Below are 21751 nucleotides of genomic sequence, written 5' to 3'. Positions count from 1 at the left end.
TTAGTTAGCAACTCGGGCACAGGTTAAAAAAAAGAGAGGAAAAAGGGAGAAATAAAAGAAAGCACTACAACCTCCTCCCAGAAAATACATTACAAATCCCAGTCTTCATCCGTTTAGGATTCCTGGGAATCTTGTCAGTCCTTTTTTGGGGAAATGCCCTGCGATAATTTAGTCTGAGAAAGGGCTGGGACATCAGAATCTGGCTTCTCCCCCAACAAGGGGATTTGATCATTTGTCCCGTGAGCAGCTCTTGGCACCCAGAGAGGTCTGTCTGCTTTGGGACAGATGTCTGGCTGCTCAGGCTAACTATAGCACAGGAACCACCATCATCAACATTTGCATTCCCCAAATTCTTTTGCTGATCTCCACTGGGATAATATCATAGCTCCTCTTTGTTTGCAAATATAGATGTTTTACCAGACTAATTCACTGGGAACTGCATTTAAACTGAAGCCACATGACATGATTTGAGGTTTTTTTTAAACAGTCTTGTTATGAAAAAGTGACCTTCGCTCCTTAAGTTCAAGGCATGAATGACTGGTGTTCAGGATATGGGCGGAAGGAAAAAGGTTCAATGCAAAAATCAAACCAGAGTTTACAAAGTGACCTGGGTTACATTGAAACCCCTTCCATCGCCCCTCTTGCTCTTAGTTTCATTCTACAGGTGGAGACACTGAGGCCACAGATCAGCGCTGGAATTAACTTCATGGTTACAAACATGCTCAGACCAGCTCTCATTCTAAAAAGGGATTAAAATATTTTAAAGCCTTCTGCAAATAACATACTGTGTTTTCGCATTGGAAAGTACATGCTGATGATCTTTTAGCAGCTCAGGTGCTGCTTCTGTGTTTGCCCGCCCTTGCAACTTGTGTGATTAGGGTCTGAGCAAGGGTGGGTTTTATTGGGGTAATTCCTAAATTGAGCCCTTAAGTATGACTAATTTGGAATTCAATGTGAGTTAAGCACATGCTTAGCTCCAAGTACCTGCTTCAACATGTGGCTGAAGTAGCGTTTGGTGGAGCCTGACTGATCCTGACTCTTCTGGAGAAGGCGTAGACTGTGCAGTGAACCTCTGTCCAGCAATGGCGAAATTACAGCAGTACAGCAAAACCTTAAAAGCAAAGCATGCTGCTAGTAATCTACACTTGCTTGAAAGGGTGTTTTCATCCCACCAGAGGGCTGCCACATCACCTTGCAATTTCTGAGACTGACAGGCTGCCAATGTAAAAAGCCCTTAGTTGTTCATGAACAATTAATTGGTGACACCGCAATTACTCCTGGATTGATCACCTCGCTTTTCAGGTTCACTCGGAGGCAAGCAATAATGATATCGCACCATGCTCTCTAGTTATGACAGGACTTGATTTGTGATCTTTACAGAAATTAATTGGAGTTCAAATCAACAGTCTCAGAAACTTAATGAGCAGAGAGATTCATAATATCTGTACAAAGGTGGTGAAAATCTCCATTGCAGCACTTCTGCTTCATGCATGTTTGTAAGTTGAAGGCGATTTTTTTTAATGGCAATATTAAAGAGAAACACTCTTGAAATGGAATATTTAAGATCTGCATGCTACACAAGGTTGTACAGCAACATCTGTAGGCCAGAAGTGCTACACATCAATAGTGGCGTAGCTGAATATTGCCAAGTTTGAATCAGAGAATATACACAGTTCCATTTAAAAAGCGGCATTGCTATTTTCCTTCCAAACTCTCCTCTCTAGCACTGTGTATGTTGTGAGCCTGAAGCAACAGTGAGGCTGGACAAGAGCTACATGGCTGCTGCTGACAGCACTGTGACACTGGCAAAGCTTCAGCTGAGGGCTCTGCAGGGCAATAGCCACCTTTCTGACGCGTCTTCGCTCTGCTCCAGCACGTCAGCATTGGGTTAGCGAGTGGGTTTCCATTTAACACTAGCAATAACGTTAAGGCCACGTGTTGACCCTGAGAACTGGGAGCAGACTTGTGTAGAGTCATCTTCTTGAGAACAAGAAGGGGCCAACCCAATAAGTCAAAGGCCCAACTTTTTCTTCCCCATTGTCAGCTGAGGTCCTGAGACCATCACACAGGCTTTAGTGCCCCAGTTTCTCCTCACATTATCACTTGTGCCACAGAGACAACAGAGGTGCAAACACCCCTCAATGGCTTGCCTTGCTAGAGATATGCAATTGCAGCTGGGGACAGCTGTTAAAACAGAATCCAAAGATCAAAAGCAAAAAGGTCCATGCAACCCTGCCATCTTCATCCATGTCCTAGAAACACAAGGCCCCTCCTGCTCCCGTTATGCCCCTGCAACCACCATCTAAATGAGCCATGCCTGAAGGAAGCCTTCTCTGCCGTTTGGTTAGTGATCCATCAGCTTTACTCTGCTCCTGATAAAGCCCTACTTGTTATTTCAGCAAGCAATGCAACGCAGGCCGTATCAAATAAAAGCATCATTTAGCCAAGATGTGAGCAATAGCTCAGCACCTAAGCAGCATGGTCTAGGAACAAAATGGAAACAGCGTGACTTTCGTGCTGAAGGACTAACACGGCACAGTGGAGTTTATGGGTGCCTGCTGTAGCAATCACGCGAAACATCATATGATTTAAGTTGATAAAATTAATAAACCAGAATCCCTGGGCTGTTCTGGATAAGCCATTGTGCTGGTTTTAATGTACTTGTGGCTTCCAGCTTCATCAGGTGTTCTAGACAGTAAGGAACTGTAAAAAAGATTGGAAGCTCTCCCTAAGATTACTATGGTGCCTCTTTGTCCGGATTACTGATTTTTTACACACAGTTTATAGATTGTAGTCTTTTCTGTTAGGCAAATTTTAATTTAGAAGAAGCTGAGATGATTGATCCTGAACTTAAAACATCATTTTCTTTGCAATTTATCATAATATTTCAAGCTAACACGTTACCTTTAGAGAAAAAACAACAACCACAGGCAGATATTAAAAAGCAATCAAATTCCAACAATTGCTACAGTACATCCAACAGACTATGACTAAATATGACATTGTAAGGAGAGAAGGGAAAACTCCCTCTAAAAGACTTAGGAGTTTTCCTCCCTCCTTCCTATCACTGGTTTCATTGATCTTACTGCCTGAGCAGCTATGACATAATACTCTGTCTTCTTCAGCCTTCCTACATAATTTCTCGTTTTAGTTTCTAGTATAACTTGAAACAGTCATACAGAAAAAGTTGATAAACTCTACATTTTATGTGAACTAATTCACCGCTCTAAGACTTCAAAGGGGCTGGTGTGGCTGGTGGGCTTGGCTCCGCTCCTCCATCCAGGGGAAAACAGAAACTCGGGGATATAAATGAAGTATACAATGAACCTTGCAAAGCAGCAAATGGGAGGAGGCATGAATAATTTCCATATGTATAATCACTGCTCTGGAGTCTGGGCAATACACTCCATACAACATGCATTCCAGCTATAACGTACATCTGCAGTGTAACTCACCCATCTAGAATACAGACAGGAAATAAGGTTTTTCCAGTGTCTGTTCAAATGCAACAAGATAAAGCGTCTGAGCTTAACCCTGCCCACACCAACAGCATAGCAGGAAGAGGCCCAGAAGACTGTTCACATGCTTAAAGCATCTCTCCAAATCAGGACCTGAACTGAATCTTGCTGATGAGTGTTTTTACCTTCTGGTAGGGGAGTAAAATTGCTTTTTGGGGGCTGGTTTCTGATCGTGTCACGGCTGTTATGTTCCAACAGGATGACAGCCTCATTGTTACCAGGGATGGCAGTTCTTGTGGGAAGGCACGAACATGGAAGGAAGGAGTATTTTGGGATCAGCCCACACACAGCTGTGAACGGACTCCCCTGCCTGGAGCCAGCTCAGGGCACAGAGGAGCTGTCTGGCTTGCTGAGTTCTGCTGCCGCATACCACACGCAGCTCTTTCGAGGCTATTCTAGTCAGAAGCAGAAAAAAATTGAGCCCAAAGGCTGGGAACACTAGAATCACAATGGCCAAATCCATACCTGAGAAAATTCACAGCAATGTTTTGGCCACAAAGACAGATGCTGTGGGCACCTTAACATCCACCTGGACCCACAAACAGCAGCCCAATTTCACATTCACGAGGAAGAGCTCTGTAAGAAAGAATATTGAGAGAATGCTACAGACCTTACATTTAGTAGCACTACTTAAGGCGTTCCTGGAAGCCATAAAGAAGAAAGTGGTATAAATTCCCAAAGTTCTTGTTGTCAGTAATCACTCTGTATTTCCAGTTTGCTTCGCAATCATGACTGAATGCAGCCTTACAAGGGAGCAAGGCAGTAGCATCTTCCCCACTTTCCGTGGACAACACCCAAACACAATTATTCTGCAGCAGAATGGACAATAATAAGACTTCCTCATAGCTGCACCTCAGGGCTCCTTGGCCTTACATCTCAAATGGAGAACGTGATCATTATCAGCTTCAGTTTTGTGGAAAAAAGAAAAAGACCAGGAAAAAATTCTCCTAAAACATATCCATGATGTTTAAAGGATTACACAACAAACCATCTAGGCAACAGGCTCCACAGAGCTAATCCTGAGCTTGTAGAAAGCTGCAGACTGAAGCATCAGAGTCACTGCCAGAAAGTCTAAAGTTTATTTTGTTTCAAATAATGTTATTGAGCAGAGGACTGTAAACATGTGAAGCTCACAGTCTCAACACTGGGAGAACTGTGAGCAGAACTCGATGTGAGCTAAGGGACCTAGTCTGTGAATGCTTGCAAGGACAACGAGATCATGAACTCTGTGGAACTACATGTAGGAAGAAATGTGTATGTATTGTTTGTAAGATATGCACAACTGGACTCTAGTAATATACGCTATTCTTTAATTTCAAAGCTATTCTGATGCTCTGAAATCTGTTGAAAAAGCAGGGAAGCTGGCCTGGCACCCCCTAAGGTTCTTGGGAGAGGGAGCAAGGACAAACGTGATCCCGACCCCTGCAGCTACCCAGGGTCGTGCATTGCCTCTGGGGAGAGCTGCCTCCTGCAGCCCCTCTGCTGTGAGAGGCAATATTTGGGACTCTCTGACCAGCCACGTTCCACTAATATAGAACCATAGAATCACAAACGTCAGAAAAGACCTCCAAGATCATTTAGCCCTACAGTCCACCTACTACCAATATTCCCACTAAACCACATCCTTCAGTACCACATCTACACATTTCTTGAACACCTCCAGGGATGGTGACTCCACTGCCTCCCTGGGCAGCCTGTTCCAGGGCCTCAACACTCTTTCAGAGAAAAAAAAAAGAGTGTTGGTGGTCTCCTCCCCCACACTCTGTACTGGGGCAAACAATGAGAGGATCACCTGGTCCATCCAGGACAGTTTCCATCATGGAGAAGGCACTTCATTGTGAGAGCTCATGGTCAGGCAGGTATCAGGAAATGCACATCTCTGCTCCTCACCGCAGTCTGTAGTCTTCCCTGCTGCCACTGTCTGGACAGGAGTTGAAACCAATACAAAGAAACTTCCTGCAGACTATGTCAGGAATGAGCATCAAGGCTGAAGTTTTCAAGCTTTTTGGCTCCTTCTCAAATCGCTTCCTTCACTTTGCACAGTTCTCAATCAGGATATACATACCTTCTTTTACAAAACAGGCTCAGAAGCCTTAGGACCCTGCTCAGTTATTATGCAGTGACCCAGGCAGCATCTTCCAGGACATACTAAATTAAACTATTAACTACACCCCTCAAATCCTTCTTCTTGAAAGGCCATTTCTAACTTGTATCATTTATTAATCTCAGCTGTACTAAATTATTAAACTGAAATCCTCAATTACTCCCATCACTAAAAATACCAGTGTGGCTTTTAGACCCACATTTCTGCTTTCTACTGTAATGCATTCTTCATTTTAATTACTGGCACCACATTTCCAAAGGCCAGTGTGTTATCTTTGCAGGATATTGGTCAACCTAGAAAGAGGTTGACAAGTGAATAAGTCATTAGGTTTGACAGGCAATGAATTCCTGAAGGAGAAGAATGTGGAAAAAAATCCCATTATCTAGGTGAACCAAAGGCATGTCAAAGTGAAGGAACAAGAGGAAACAGCAGCTGCTTCTTCCGCTGCAGGTGTGTGTGGCTCAAGACACTTCACCAGACTGAGACTGAATAGAGATCTTTCTGTGAAACAATTTTATTTTTAATGTAAGAGTCAAACAGGGAAACAAGAAGAGATCTACAGTGTGTACCCTTTCAGTTTGGGCCTGAAAGGGCAACAAGGCTCCTCAGGTAAAACTCTCAAATGAAGAGATCAAGATCACTTCTAACCAAAACCACAACGGATGCCTAAACAACAACCCCAGCCCAAAGTAAGCCTCATCTTATTGATGAGCCCGATGGCACCTACCAACAAACTACCACAATCCTCTGACCGCTGTAACCTTTTTTGACTTGAAGACCAGATGTTTTGAATATCCCTGAACATCCCATCCTCAAGGCCAACTGATGATCGAGCTGGCAGAGGCCCACCATGCAAAATCCCGTGTACTCATACGCCTCATCCTAGAGGAACTAACTCAGGAATGATAAAGGAGTTTCATCTGCGTGGCCAAACCCATCCCTGAGTATCGTACTGACCCATCAGCAGCTAGGAGGATGTCCTCAGGAAGGCAAAGGGCTGGTTGTGACATGGGGTTGCCAGCTGTCTTAGTTTTTCTCTGACCAAGAGAGACTCTTAAACAAAGACTCACTGGCACACTCTGCTGTGTGCAAAGTGCAGTACTGTGATCTTTACCCTGGTTGTTAGCTCTTGTGAAGCCTATAATGCCATGCTTTCATTTTTGTTAGCCAGGCCAGCTACCTGTGCCAAAATATCTCCACCTAGGTTTATGATATGGGCATTGCCTCAAAGGAGAGCTGGCTTTAGGTTCTCTAATGTAATCCCTTTCAGCCAATGATCAAGAATAAGGGACTCCAGCAGTCAAGCTGGACCACATGTATGATGACAACCACTAGAGTTTTTCTATCCCTGAGTCAAATGCAGTAAATGAGCTTTCTTCCTCTGGAAACACCAATGTATCCAGTCATCACCTCTCTAAATTCACTCTATCTAGTAGAACAGAAGTCAGACTTTTTTTTCCCCCCTCTGTCCAGTTCCTTTCTTATTTATGTGCTTTCAGTTTCAAGTACTTGTCAATGCTGGCCCCAGTAATCTTACTTCAGCAAAACAAAGATAAAGAAGAAAATGCAAGGAGGACTCCAGAGACCACACTGGATTTCCTCATTACAAGATAATTAATGTATTACATTTTACCTCTCATTCCCCTTCCAACCTTCTTAATAAGAGGAGACAAACAGAAGCCCAGCTGTACATAGCCAACATCTGATGGGGTCAAAAAACTTTTAACCTACAGCATATGCAGTTGTACAAAAGGTGCTATGAAAAGTAGATTTCTGGGACCTTTACCATCAGAAGAGTACTACAGAAATGACTTATAAAGGCCCTGCTAGTTTTTCAAGTTAATCTAGTGCCAGCTGGGAATGCAGGGGTAACCACTCTAGAGGACGAGCTTCTACTGCAGACAACAGAGCAGGCGCAATACATGGTGGGAAATACAACTTCTTGTGCCACTCCCCATCAACAAGCTTCAGTTTCTGATCTCGGAGCCACTGCCTGCAGGCACAACCAGGGATTTTAAGCCTTTGCCTGTCTGGAGTTGCTGGATCTCCGCAGATATCTGTGCCCTTCTAAGGTAGGGCTGGAAGTTTCATTAACTCACCTTACCTGCTGCACCAGGCAGAGAAAATGAATTTTGATAAACAGACATAATCATGTTTCCCTAAAGTGTTTCCCAGAGTAATTCGAGCCTACAGACAAGGGGGAAAATGCAAACACTGGGCTCTTTTCTTATGGGGAAAAAAAAATAAATTAAAACACCAAGAAGCAAAGAGAGAGCTCCTGTCCCACCCACGTGGAGAGTTCCCTATGCCCATCAACACAATGGCACTACGCCAGGAAACTGCCCTCTATGCTTTCAGCAACCTCAGAAACACCCTCTGCCGCTGGGGCAGACTTGCCTGCTACTTAGCTGGGTCTCCTTGAAGTTCCCACTAAAGCCCTGTGTTTTTATGCCGTGCTCTGTCCAACCTCTGCTTTGCTGTATAGTTCTGATGTAAGTTTCAGCTTGCTTCTCATTTTAAAAGAGGATAAGGAAAACACAAACACGGCATAATATGAATAAGAAAAATATATGCAAAGACACAAACTGCAGCTCAGTTTTCAAGGTGATGATTCAATACAGAAAAAAAAGCTTTTTGCAACTCCTAATACTAGTAAAGAAGGCGAATTTCATCTTTATTAAATTACCGTAAGCTGAAATCAATAAAAATGGCTCTTAATGTTTCTGTACGCATTAACCACTCCCCCATTTTTAACAGCGACTATTGCAGGAGCAAAGGGACTACATCATCCTCCAAACAGTGCTTCTGGGGCAACAAAACTAACTGGGCCCTTCATCTAATCTGGTTGATCAACCCTTTTCTCTTTTTATTTTATATCGCATCACTTTCTAAAGCCCCATCTTTCATTCTGGTGTTAGAGCCCCACTGCAGTTCTTAGAAGTGGCTCTCTGCTATTCAGTGCAGTTGGCTTTTGAATGAAACATGAGGTTCTTTAGCACCTCAGGAGGCTGAGCATGCTTTAGCAGCTCAGCCTCAGCCCAAGGAGTGCCCTTTAATTCCACTTAAATAAATTCAGTGTTGTTGGTTTTGCCCCTGCTCAGAAAGGAGCTTAGTGGGAAAGTCAAAACAGATCTCAGCCAAAGGGAAAAAATAATAAAGCAAGCTCATAAATTAAGTCAAGCAAGTGTATCCTAGGAACAAGAAAGAGCTCATGCAGACGAGGCAAACCATGCCATGCATAGAAAGCAAATCCCCACTGCTGGTCCCCCCTCACGCCATTCCAAAGAAGCAAATCTCTATGTGAAGTGTTTGTGAGCATGCTGGAAACAGAGGGGCCCTGGAAAAATAATTAAGAAATAAATTCCACTGTTCGGTGGCATTTGTTCCAAAGGAAACAAAGTGTCTTTTGTGAAACTCTCCCTCCAGAAGCCTTGCAGAGTTTGAACTGCATCCACGGCCTCCACTGGTATTAAATCCAAAGTGAGATCTCATTGTTTGCCTTTCCTTTTGCTACTTGAAATCCAAAAAGATTTTAAAATATCTGACTAATCAACTAGGTCTGATCTGCACTTTTCCCAGGATGTGAATCAACTTTATTGTCATTTAAAAAAAAATCAATTAGCAACATTATTCAAGAAGAGGACCCCAAATGTACGAGCGAGTGAGGTATATGAAGGGATTATCCCTTGACTCCAATAATAAAGCCCCTGCTCATTCATCATATGAAGTCATATCAAGTCTATAGTATTGTTTGCTAACTAGCATGTATTAGGTAAGGATGAGATTTTTAGAAGGAATTAAGCCCCTTTGGAAAATCCTTCCAACTCCAGAGGATTTGGAAACCTAGCTAACAAAGAGCCTTACAAAATCCCCCACTAAGCACCTTCATGTTTACTTTCTTTCTTCTGAAACTCCAAGAAATCAACACAGACTAATGGTGCTGCTTTACGCATTGCGCGGGAGGATGTGCGGTGAAGGACTTGGGGGAATAACCAAACCCAGGCTGATTTACAGACCTGGCCAGGGCAGGAAGAGCTGGGCTTCCCGGCCATTGCTTCAGCAGAGGTCGCAAGGAAAAAGGTAAATCAATGAAAGGATGTAGCCCTTCTTTTTACCAAAGAAGATTGGAGAGCAAAGCACAAGATTACCTGCAATGTCTCCCTCGTGGCCAAAATCACTGTCTCAGCAGGGTCCATCAGGTGAGAATACATCATCATCATCTTGCCTTCTCTCCTGGGAAAGAGAAATGGGAGGGAAATTATGAGCTCTGTAAGCAAAACGAAGTACAGAATGGGAAGGAGCTGAGAGACCAATTAAGCGCCGCACACATGTAGGCTCCCTGCATGGCAGCTGACCTACAAAGGATATCCAGTGCAGACAAAGGGCTGCAAATTGAACTGATAAAGCATCTACATGCAAAAGCAATGCAACATCAAGCTGTGTTAAGGGGGGTAGATTACCCTCACATTAACTCTGTTTTAAAGATATGATTAACGCCATGGAAATCAGCGCAGGTACGCTGGGGTAGACACTCATTCAGCCCCACTGCTTCACACGTGCTTGCTAGTATGAGTTTTCAATACTGTAAATGCAAAAGGGAGAGGCAGCTCCCAGAATATTTCTTGCACTGCATTTGCAGTTACACAGCTGGGTGAAGCCAGACAAAACTTCCCCTGGAAAAGAGAGAAAAGCAGTTCACCTGCCGCCCCACACAAAGGCAGAGGCTAAGTAAGCCACTGCTGCCCTGTGAGCACTGGGGGATGTTTTGCTCCTTCTCTTCCCACAAACAACCCTGCTTTTCCCTGCCGGGAAACAGGCGGTGAGTGAAGTCCCCTGAGCTGCCCTGCTGGCTGGGAAGGGGTAAAAAAAGGCACATGCGTGGGCATGAGAACACTTACTTCTGTGCTTAGTTTGGTCCTAAGCGAGCAGAGAAGTTGGACATGACAGTGAGCTAAAGGAGCTCTTTGAAGCCTAATAACCTTCTAAAGATATCACTGGAGTCACAATCTGAGTTCAGAGGAATGATTTTTCATTCCATTATATTGGCAATACCACACTGCCCAAAACCCCACCTCATTAAGATGTGCTTCCATCCCCTTCATCCTCACAAGAATAGGATGCGCCCACTGGGACTGCTTACTTCCATGGGATTGCAATAAAAACGCCAGGACTGGAAGCCACAAGGATGGAAGGGTCTAAAGAACAGGAAATTGGAAGAAACGTATATGCAAAACTACTGGAGATGCAGCCAAGACAGCAGTTTCAGAAGGAAAACAATGCTGAGTAACATAATTTCCCTCAGAAGCAGCAAGTCATTCAGCAACCTTGAATTAACTCACACCTCTGCTGTCTCTTCACAGCCTCACAAGAGAGGAACGAAATCCTTTATCAGCATTGCCAAAAAAAAACCTCCAAACAGCGCAAACATTAGAAAGCCCCAATTAAAGTCAGCGAGCTGGCAGCTGCCCCGCGATGATTAATGGGTTCACACAGCTCCCTGTGCCCTGGCTCAGCCACACCGAGCTAATGTTTGAGAATTTCATAACCTGAGACCCTGCTTTCAAAGACAGCCACGGCTGCCCCGTGATTCCTCCAAGAGACAGGGGAAATGAGAGCTCCGTTTTCTCTTTCTCAGACACTTCCTTAAGAACGGGGCACTGAACAGTGACTACTGACTCGGTGCTGGAACATATTGTCAACTGAAATAAAGGACAAGGGGCCTTCCTGGTAATGAGGAGGTTAGGCAGGGAAAACTGCTTCCATAATAAGAACTAACAACGCAACAGGGAGGGGGTGCTGATAGCAAAGAATACAGCATCACAGCTGGAAAAACATCAGCAGAAGGAAACAAAGAGAACCGTAAGTGGATGAGGACAGTGCATACAGCAGGAGCTGCCCAGGTTCCCTTCCCAGCTTTGGTGCCATTGGTGGCTGAGGCGCTGCCCGGCTTCTGCAGGGAAAAAGTGTGGGGCTCAGCTGTAAGTCACACACATCTGCACTGCTGAACCACAGGGCTGAACAGCCACGTGCCACAGATGAGCGGCTGCCACACGGCGTGCAGGAGATGCCGACTGCACAGAGCACATACGTATGGACCACTTCTCTGTGCAGCACGATGCTGCTGCCAAAAATGCCTCTTGTATTCAGTACCACCTGTATCTATTAAATGCGTGCACAGAAAGGGTGCTAATTGCTTTCCCATTCACCAGTCATAGTGTCTACTGCCATAGCAAGTGCACAACAATACAGAGCAAATTTACGCTTAGAAAACAGAGCTGCTTCCAGAAATCTGCTGCGTTTTAATTACTATCTGTATATATGTGGAATCCTTTTGTTTTATAACAATGCCACCATTTGAGTCGCCTTTTCCACTCCCTTCACGTGGAGATTGTTACTGTGGGCCCTATCTTTCCGTGGCTGTGGCAGTGCCTGGCCGGGCGCACACACGGCTGCTGCAGCGGGGAACCTTGGGACACCATCTCCACGTTGTGACACATGCTGCAATTTCCCCGGCATATTTATGTTCTGCAGTGCCTGTTTTGCAGCCCATCCATCATCTATGAGAAAGCGGAGGTGGGGAGTGGGAAAACCAACACAGACACCCAGCCCACATTTCACGTACCGCACAGTGACATGAGGGCAGCGGGCAGGGAGATAGGAATAGGGCAGCACAGCTGGGAGGAAAGGCAGCCTGAGAGGGGCAAGGGAGGTGGGCCAACTTAGCCACTTGGGACTAAAGCCTTTGCCTCAGGATCTTGGGTTTGGGAAGAGCATCACCTTCAAGAGAGCTGGGGGGGGGGGGGGGGGAAGAGGGATTCCCCCCCATTTGTTCAGCTGCAAGCCTTATTTCAATCAGTTTGCACGTACTCCTCATAGATGAGCAACCCTGAAGCAGAAGCATAAGACACGGTATCACAAGTCCCATGGCTAGCCCTGCACTTCCACCACTCATGCAACAGTTTCACATTTGAGTGTACACCTCATAAATCCACCAAGTGCCTTTGTGCTAGCTCTCATTTGGGAGCAATCTTTTCACTTCTGTCAGCTGCACGGCCCTTCCTCAGAAGGGTAGGTGCATATCACAGGAGGAATGTTGGTAAATTCCTCCACCAGTTCAGACTCCTGCTTTCCATCTGGCAGTCACAGAGATCACCCTGAGATCATCTCTGTGATCTCTGCTCAGAAAAAAGCCTTTGCCTGGAGACATTAGGGTTAACAGAAGCCAGCCCCGCGTGCTGGTTCAGCATTACACCTGCACAGTACTGCTGAAGGCACTTAATTTCCCAGCTTTGGCTTGAACACAGTGATGGTTGGCACAGTACGACACCACCCGAGAAAACAGCAAAAAGAAGAGGTGAAATATTCATAGAAGGGAATATATTATTTATCTCGTGGAGAAACCAAGCAGCACTGACAGCCTGGAGGAAAGAAAGAAGGCTGAGGTTCGTTAGCTCCCAGCTTTCCTTTGTGTGAGACACTCGGGGACATGTGCAGCAGATCCGGATGGAGGCAGCACCAACGCGAGACAGAGGCAGAGCTGAGCTGTGTGTGCCCAGGGCTCCTGCACAGAGGCGAGGAAGTGGCCGGGATGCCAGCACAAGGGCCAGCCCTCGGGCTGGTACTGGACAGCTATCTGAAGGGACAAGAGATACAGTCACTGTAGCTCCAGAACTGGCGTTCTACCTGCCTTATCGTTTGCCACAGGTATTGTGCTTGTGTGCAAAAGCTCAGATTCTGTCACCCTTCCCGAACGCAACATCAGGCACGACATACTAGAGAAGCCGGCTCAATTTCCTCTACATTCCTTCCTAATTTAGTGCCCACTCAGCATCAGAAACAAACAAATACACACAAATAGCTCTTTCTCCTCACTCAGCAGATGAAACGCAGCCCTGCTTTCACGCACCACTTACACCTCTGTGTGACTATGAATAATGCACACGTGAGCGCTCTCTGGAAGCAAACGGTCACTTTACATGAAAGTACACAAATGCTATTTTTTCACCCATGAGGCTGCTGTGAGCATTTTAAAGTAGGGCTGCTGCTTCACTGGTTGTGTCTGAGGAGCCCCAGGGAGGTGAGGGCTCTGCTGTTCTACAGCCCTGTGCATAGCGCCTCCCTGTAGGGACTTCAGTGCCAGCAAACATTTTTTGGCTCCTGCAGTTTCTTTTTGCCCCCCCCGTTGAGGCAGGGGGCTCTGGATTCAGATGTCCCACTCAACAGCTGTTTTAGCATGAAGCTCTGGCAGGATGAGGGTTGAGCAGCATTTTGGCCTCAATAACTAAAGCAGACAGCAGTGGTTCGTGGCATCTGGAGAGCCAACCCACCTCCAGAGCCTGGTCACCAAACATTTCTCATTGCTGTTCCTCTTTCCTTTCAACAGCACACAAGATCACATCCTGACTTCTAGAGCTTCTTTCCTACTTGGGGATGATCTCAATTGGCAGGCAGTACTAGACCAGGCTTTAAGAACATTCAGTTGCCTCTAGAGGTAAGAGCTGCAAGACGAATGCCAACCAAACCCTTCTTCATTAGCTTAAATTAGCATTGCATTTCATTTTCTTTTTCCTCCTTTAATCCAAAAGGAAACAACAAAAATATACGGCTCAATATATAAACAACCACGTACAAAAAAATACCAAATAACCCGTCAGCAAAAGAATAAGGTAAAGTAGAAAAAACATATTAAAGTCATTTGGAATAGCAGTTACAGCACCGTAATATTTTCTTAGGGGGACTGGAAAGGGAAATAGGGGACACCAGGCTCACAGGCTTACTCTTTACATCAGTGTCTGCCCAAGGAAGACCTCGAATTGTCAGATGAATATATTCTGAGTTTTCATTTTATAAATCCCTTTTCTTTCTTTCCCTCTGCTCTTCCGCTCCTGTTCACTGTAAAGTTTTGATTCGCTCTTGAGAATGTAGATTAGAAGCAGGAAGCCAGGCAGACCTCGGGATGATTTTAATTGCCTGTGGTTTCTTTTAGAAAATAGGAGAATAGATATGCAAGATCCTCTATCAAAGACAGATGGATGACTAAGGTCTACCTTATTATAAGCTGCCATAGCACAAACTTGGCATGTGGCAGCACTCATTTGATTGTGCACACAATCTAACCATCTCCTCACAGAAATGGGACAGTCTTAGGCTCCTCACAAGACCTCCCAACAAGCTCTTGGGATGAGGCTGTGATGTGCATGGAGACACCCTGAATTAATTAAGACTGAACAGTGAAAATGGAGGGGAGGAAAAATGGCAAAATCCCAAACAATTCATTTCACAGATTCAGCAGCCATGCTTGCACTCCCCAGATAACACACCTCTGATCTGGCCAGGAAGAATTCTCTCTGTGACACAAATCTCTGCCCTTTCCCTCATGTGTCTGCTAGAAGTAGTTCATTCTTACAAGGTAGGCTCACATCTCACCAACAGCCATAAGGATGCCAAACTCCTTTCAGATGAATCTCAGGAAGAGGTCACTGCCAGCAGGCACGTGCCCACCAGCAGATGGGAGATAGAGAGGTAACCTTCATTTCTCATTCTAAGTTGCCATTATCTTAGGCAACCAACAGCTGTTCCTCGCCCTAAGGTTTACTAAGATCTAAAAAGCCCCACTCCTTTATGGTTTGGCTATGCCTTGCATTGTTTGCATTACACTGATTGCTTATTTGTGTTTGGTTTTCTGGGTCTGCTCTGTTTTGTGTGTGTGTGTGCTGAAGAGGAGGAGCTGCCCAGTGGCAAAGTACAAAAGGGAAACCAGTGTTCTTGAAACCTCAGTTTGACAGGTTGGCCCATATGCCATTCAAGATCAGCCTCTGGTCTCTATCAAAACTCTCACTGTGGCTACCATATGAAGATTTTCCTTTCAGGAAATTTTTAGGCAGGTAAGACTTCGTAGAAGAGATCATTGCATTTGTAAATTCTGAAACAGAATTAGGACCTTGGCTGAAGGGCCAGTGGTTCAGAAGGCAGGAAAGGGGCAGGCATGCTCAGAGGTGTTGTCCGACCTGAGGATGCTGCTGCTCCTTTGGATGCTGCTTCACCAGGCAGGTGGGGTTGCTTAACTGGTTCTCCTCCTGGATTGCCAAGGCAAAGAAATTACTCTTTGTTTGATCTATAATTAAAAACATTTTATAAATTCATGAAAGAGCAAACGTTTTCACTGTTCTAAGAATAAGTAGTTACAAAGGGTCACGTTTAAGTTTTTAAAGAAAGCTGGATACTGTCAAAGATATTTGACAGCTCCAAAAGAGCAATGTGAAGAGTAAATTATATATGGACACTAATAGATTTACAGGAGACATTTAAGCCTCGTGAAGACTTTGCAATTTTTTAATGAGCCTCCGGTCTCCTGGCAGAGTCTGTGCTGAGAACACACTCGAGCACTACTTCATCACGGCAGCGGTAGGCTCAGGCTCTGGAAGGAACATATGTGGTTGCTTGCTTTTATTCACCTGTTAATTCTGACTTCCTTAGCTTCACTACAGCTGTGGCATTGCCAGATCATCCAGTGTTATGACAAATGATTCTTGAAAACCAGGACCTAAGAAGCCAGACCCTGGTCCTCACCATAACTTGAGTGTCATCCAAGCAGCAGAAACCAACTCCAACTAGTAGGACATTGGCAGCACATGTTGCTATTCACACATCTGTTTAATAATGCAAAGAACCACTCCTGGAGTGGGAATCCTGACTTCCTGACAGCATTACAGAGCATCTCTGCGTAAGTATCCCAACACAGAGTAAGCTGTGATGTTAAACTGCTCCATAAGTAGCAAGAAGCCTCAAGTGGACTTGCTTAGAAGTCAACAGATTTTGGAAGATATGTTACAGGGAAACATAAAAGTATGGTGGGAAAGAGCCTAGTGTGCTAGACTTCTGCTGCTGATGCTCGTTATTCAAGAGGAGCAGGGGGCAAAAGTAATTTAAAGCCCACATTCCTGCTTGTTTTAAATACTGGGTTTGTCTTTTTATTATTGCTTTTGCAAATTAAATAGGTGTTCTAGGTAAAGGTTTTTAGACAATGTGGGTCCTGAAGCCTTTTGTATACCAACAGAGCTTAACAATCATCTTTTCAAAGCACTTATTAAAGAGACAGACAGACCCCCTGGCCCTTTCCTATTTGTATTCTGTGAACCACTACATACATTATAATGCAAACCATACTAAATAACATCTATACCTGCATTCTTTCCATTCCCAGCTTGTCACCAGAAACAGGATTTCAAAGCCTGTGAAAGCCATCATTCCCACACTGCAACACAGGCAAGGCCACTGCTGGCATTGGAGCTGTGGTAGGATGAGGGCAGCCGCCACATTTAGGAATTGCTTCCTGCTGCCTGACATAAGCAACCAGTGGGAAGCGCCTGACAAGCCATCATTTCTTCTCTCCATGAAAGACAGCCCTGTTCTGAGCCATTCACGTCTGGTTTGTCGCTAGAACAAGAATGTGCTCTTCAAAATTCTGAGTTCAGCATTTTGGAAAACTGCCTCTATGGACACAAGAGTTGGAAGAAAAAAAGTTATTGCACAAAGACAGTGTCTTCCTCTATTTCTACAGCATTAAGGGAGAGTTGCGGGGACTCAAACAGCTGATTGCCCAATGCTGCTTTCTCTACAACATTCAGGTCTCTGCCAGATTTCCAGCACATAGACATGACCAAGCTGTGTTTCTGCATCAAATGTCAGCTTATTTGATTTCTCAGAATGGTGGAAATGACAGTGTATGAGCTGTGCCTGCAGCGTTCAAATCAGTTCATGTCAGACAAAGGCAGATTAAAGCAAGGTTTTGTTCAGAAACTGCAACAGAAGAGTGATTTTGGATCATTATTTCTACAGGTTCCTCATTTTTATCTCAAAACCGTTCGCAAATGAATGGGAATTTTAGAATTATTTTTTATACTTTGCCTGGAAAATAAATTGTTTGCTAAATCACAAATGTTTGTTCTTCTTCCCAGGAACAACCACCTGCCTTCTCTGGGTCAGAAGAGTAATCGGGCTGCCTTTGGCTCACAATCAGATTCTCCCTTCTTTTGGAAAGATGAACACTTATCAACTGTATTAGAGAATAATAATTATGCTGATAAACAAATAGGGAGCTGCGAAATTTCATGATGCAGTCTGAAAGCTAAGCAAATGGGGAACTACTGGAAGAAGGACAAAGGAGATTAAGACAAAGCCCCACTCATTAAGATGGTGAGGTGAGGTGAGCTCCTCCAGCACACCCAGACATCCCTCCCCAGTAGCGCCTTGATTTGTGTGCCCAGCCCTCTTCTCTAGAGAGAACCAAGCAGTAATTTTTCTCACATTAATTAACGTGCTTCCACAGGCTCCCAAAGGACGCTCTCATCACAAAGTCTACTGCAAATCCCTTTGTTTCACTGCTGCCAGCCCCCTGCTCTTGCAACAAATGCCCTCTTCACCTCTCAGGTGCAACGCCAAGGCTGATCAAATCATGCTTTTGAGCACAAACATAGAACAATCCATGCTTTATATATATTGTGGATGCCTCATCCTTGGGAGCATTCAAGGCCAGGTTAGATAGTTTTACAGACAGCAATCATACTGCCCATTCGCCATCATTTTACAAAGCAACAGAAATAATCTTTGCCCTTTGTATCACCTTTTCATTCTCATACACTTTCACAGAATGTATTTTTCTGGAACATGGGAAACCAGACCTGTCCTCTTGATTCCTAGCATACAGCTTCAATGCCCCTCTCTGCTGACACTTCTTTCTACAACTAGGATTGCTTTGGCCTTTTCCTCAGCTGCATCACATCAGCATCTCATGCTGTGGATTTAAAAACTTATATATGTTGCCCAGGATTAACCCAGTCCTTTTCAGTAGAACGGTAACTAAATTCTTAGACAAAAGGAAAAGCAACAACTCTAATCTAGACCAAGACACTTGTATCTTTCTTCTGCCTCACTCCTCTCTAATTTATAAATCCAGTTTACAGCAAAGTGAATTATGCTGAATCACTGGGTGAATAACCTTGTACATCATCCCATTCCATTTTGCAACATTTCTACTGCTTAATCTTCAAGGTCATCCAATTCTTCCCACGCCATATCTTGATATTCTTCTTTCTGCTGGGCCTCAGCACTCCATGTCAATACCAGAAAGCTGTCTCATTTCACTCACTCCAGTTTCTGAGCCAAAAAATCACTAACACTGTGTGATCAGTACAGTAAGGCTGATCCTTGATAGACTTGATAAAGTCTACTTCCAACCTTTCTTCCCTTTACAGCATCACTTGCTGCCACCTCCATCCTACACAGCTTCTCATAGCTCCTTCTATCTGCTTTTTAAAATAGAACTTTTTAATGTCAAAATTGGGAATCAACCTATGGAATAAGAGAAACACTAATGCTGAGGTTCTCCAGTGATCATGTTCACCACAGTTCAAACATCTGCTCTGCATAGGACTTTTCCAACATAACTGCCCAAATCATTTGGAATAGCAAACCCCAGCACAAAACCCACGCATGCTGCCTCGCTTCTTATTCATTCTCTCTTCCCTCATCTCTCTGTGACCAAACAAGAGCCCTGTGATTATTTACTATGTAAGCAGAACTTCAATTCACAGAAAAGGTAGGAATGCCTCCTAGGGGTCCCACATAATGGACAGCAATAACAAAAGGTGGTGAGGCCCAGGAAAGCTTTTTTTTTTTTTAATATACTTTTAAATGCACAGGTGAGAAGGACAGATGAGGACAGGCTACAGTCACTGCTGGCTCATTGGCTGTTTTTAAAGAGCTGGGAGCTCACACCCATTGCCCTGGCTTATTAGCAATTTTCCTTCCAGAGACTCTGGACAAAATGAGCAGAGATGTTTTCATTTCCAGGTGAACTCCCTGCCCTCCTCACCTTGCATCAGTGTGGTGCTGCACCCATTGGACCAGCTGCACCAGACACCATGGCCTCTATCTCCCAGGTGTCCCCACATGCACCAGAGCTCTGGTTTCCAGTTCTTCATCACTTGCACTGGGCAATGGCTCTGAGGCCAGAGGTAAACCACCTGGCACCTGTGATGCCCTAAAAAACAGCCTGCTCTTCTGCAGCCTCCTCCAGAGCTCTGAATTCAGAGAAGATAATTTTGCATCACCAAGTGTCTCTTTTGACAACTCACATCATAGAGCAAGCAAGGCAGAAAAACTGAACAAGGAACGCAGCACTTATTTCAGCATTAAGTATCCAAGAAATGTATTTAAGGAAAGGAGGAAAGCGAGGAGGGGGTAGCATGTAGATATAAATGCAGGATGTAGATTTCCCTATTTCATATGCCTCGGGAGAGCGGCGAAAATGTGCCACAGAGACATCTGGAGGGATTTCAGGATGTGTGTGCTTTCCATCTGGGACCATAAATAAAAAAGCAGCCTGCAAGAATTTTCCATTTCTAGACCAGACAACAAAATTACCTCCCCACAGCCATTAGATGCCAGAATGGAAACAAGGTATCTGACTAAAATAGCCAACTGTTCACTTCTTCATTTTTAGTAATTATTGATCAAAATTGAACCGCAGTTATGCACGACAGTAGCTAGGAGAAAATCGCTAGCATCTGCCTACAGATCAGCCAGAAAGCACAAAAGATTTACAGTGGCATATCCAATCTGAAGTCCTGACAGCTCACGGGCACAATGCTGAGGTGCAACGAGTGGGCACAGGCCCGATCCCGCTGCTGCGTGCGCAGACCTCAGCCTACGCTGGCAGGGATGGCTGGTGAGCGCTGCTGCTCGCAGGAACCAGCCGTGCTGCTCAGATGTGTGCTCACACAGAGCTGGAAAAAAAAAAGCTGACAGTGAAACTCAGCCCAGCTGATTTCCCAGTCAGCTGCTCTGGCAATAGCCTTCTTTACTCTGGTCAAATCCTCTCATTTTCTCAAAAAAATGAAATAAAGCTAATTGGAATTCTTACTGAAGCCAAGTGGATTCTTGCTCAAACATTGCTAACCAAGATCTTCCAGGCATCGGCTGTTCTCCACTTAGATCTCTGGTCCATTTCTGGAAATGCTTCTATAGTTAATGAATTAGTATTAATATCACCACCAAGACTGATGTTTTGGGCAGGTACTCAGGTGATACAGATGCCCATTTCCTCATTTTTCAAGGGTACTGAGCATCCCAATTCCCTTCCACAGAAGACAGCACCTCCTCCAAGCACAGAACACCCAAACCTGCACCCCAAAGAGGCAAGAGCAGATCTGACAGCCATTTGCTTTGTAACGGTGGCAGAAACAAGCTGGGGAACATTTCTAGCAACCCACACTGCCAGGCAGCATACAGGTTGTGGAAGCAAGGGGGAAAAAAGCAGCTTTCACATGGAAAAGATACTCTATACGCACGTGTATCACTACACGAGAGACAGTGCTTTACAGTTTGCCCTATGTCAGCTCATCTGGGCCAAACCAGAGTGGGAATTCAAAACCAAACCATACCTAAAAAGACTCAACCAGCACTACGTTGTGTCACGGGGCTTCAGTTCTTGTTTCTCATTCCCTACACAATTCGCTTCTGATGATGACTTGGCAGCAGCACACTGCACTCCACCTCCATGCCCGGGGGACAGACAGAATGAATTACAGAACATGTTCTTCCCAGCAGACCTCCGGTGCTGCCAGGTCTCCCAGGTACTTTGCAGGACCTGATTGCTGTTAGCAGTTTTGACTTGAAGGCAGAGCACACGGTTCCTGGCACAATTAGCACCAACGCTCACACTGCTGTCACTACAGCACAGACATTTCCTTTCCTCTGCGCATCATTGTTCTCACCCTTACCTCCCACTAGTGCTCTCCCCGCTGAGTGGGGCTCAGGTTCCACATCTGTCAGTGCTGACATCAACGGGTATCTCCAATAAAGGGCATGGGGTGCACTCCATCCTGGTCACCATGTTCGCCACAGAGAAGCTCTGCATGTGCAGGGAGCTCCATGCCAGCTGGGCAGCATTCCTCTGAGCACAGGGCAGACAGCAAAGCCAGAGTAGTGCGCTCAGCCTGCTGCTGGCAGCCACCTCCCAAGGCTCAGTGTGTCACCACTGCATGGCTGTATGGAAAGCAGAAGTCAAAAGATCGCTGTCGTCGACAGTCCGCTTCCCACCCTGACCTCACATATGTTTGTTCTGCCT

At 45.0% G+C, this 21751-nt stretch overlaps 1 protein-coding gene across 2 annotated transcripts in view; it reads right to left on the bottom strand.

The window, feature by feature from the left end:
- The window catches only part of LDLRAD3 (low density lipoprotein receptor class A domain containing 3), a 223846-nt gene that overhangs the window by 157158 nt on the left and 44937 nt on the right, over nt 1-21751 (bottom strand). For both annotated transcript variants that reach the window (XM_046942063.1, XM_040701390.2), the window contains exon 3: nt 9771-9855. The gene's annotated coding sequence lies outside the window, so the exon portion shown is untranslated. The remainder of the gene's footprint in view (nt 1-9770; nt 9856-21751) is intronic.

This window comes from Gallus gallus, chromosome 5 (genome assembly GCF_016699485.2).
Source record: "Gallus gallus isolate bGalGal1 chromosome 5, bGalGal1.mat.broiler.GRCg7b, whole genome shotgun sequence".
NCBI lineage: Eukaryota > Metazoa > Chordata > Aves > Galliformes > Phasianidae > Gallus > Gallus gallus.
The sequence above is the reverse complement of the archived record's forward strand: the minus strand, read 5'-3'. Positions and strand labels throughout refer to the sequence as shown.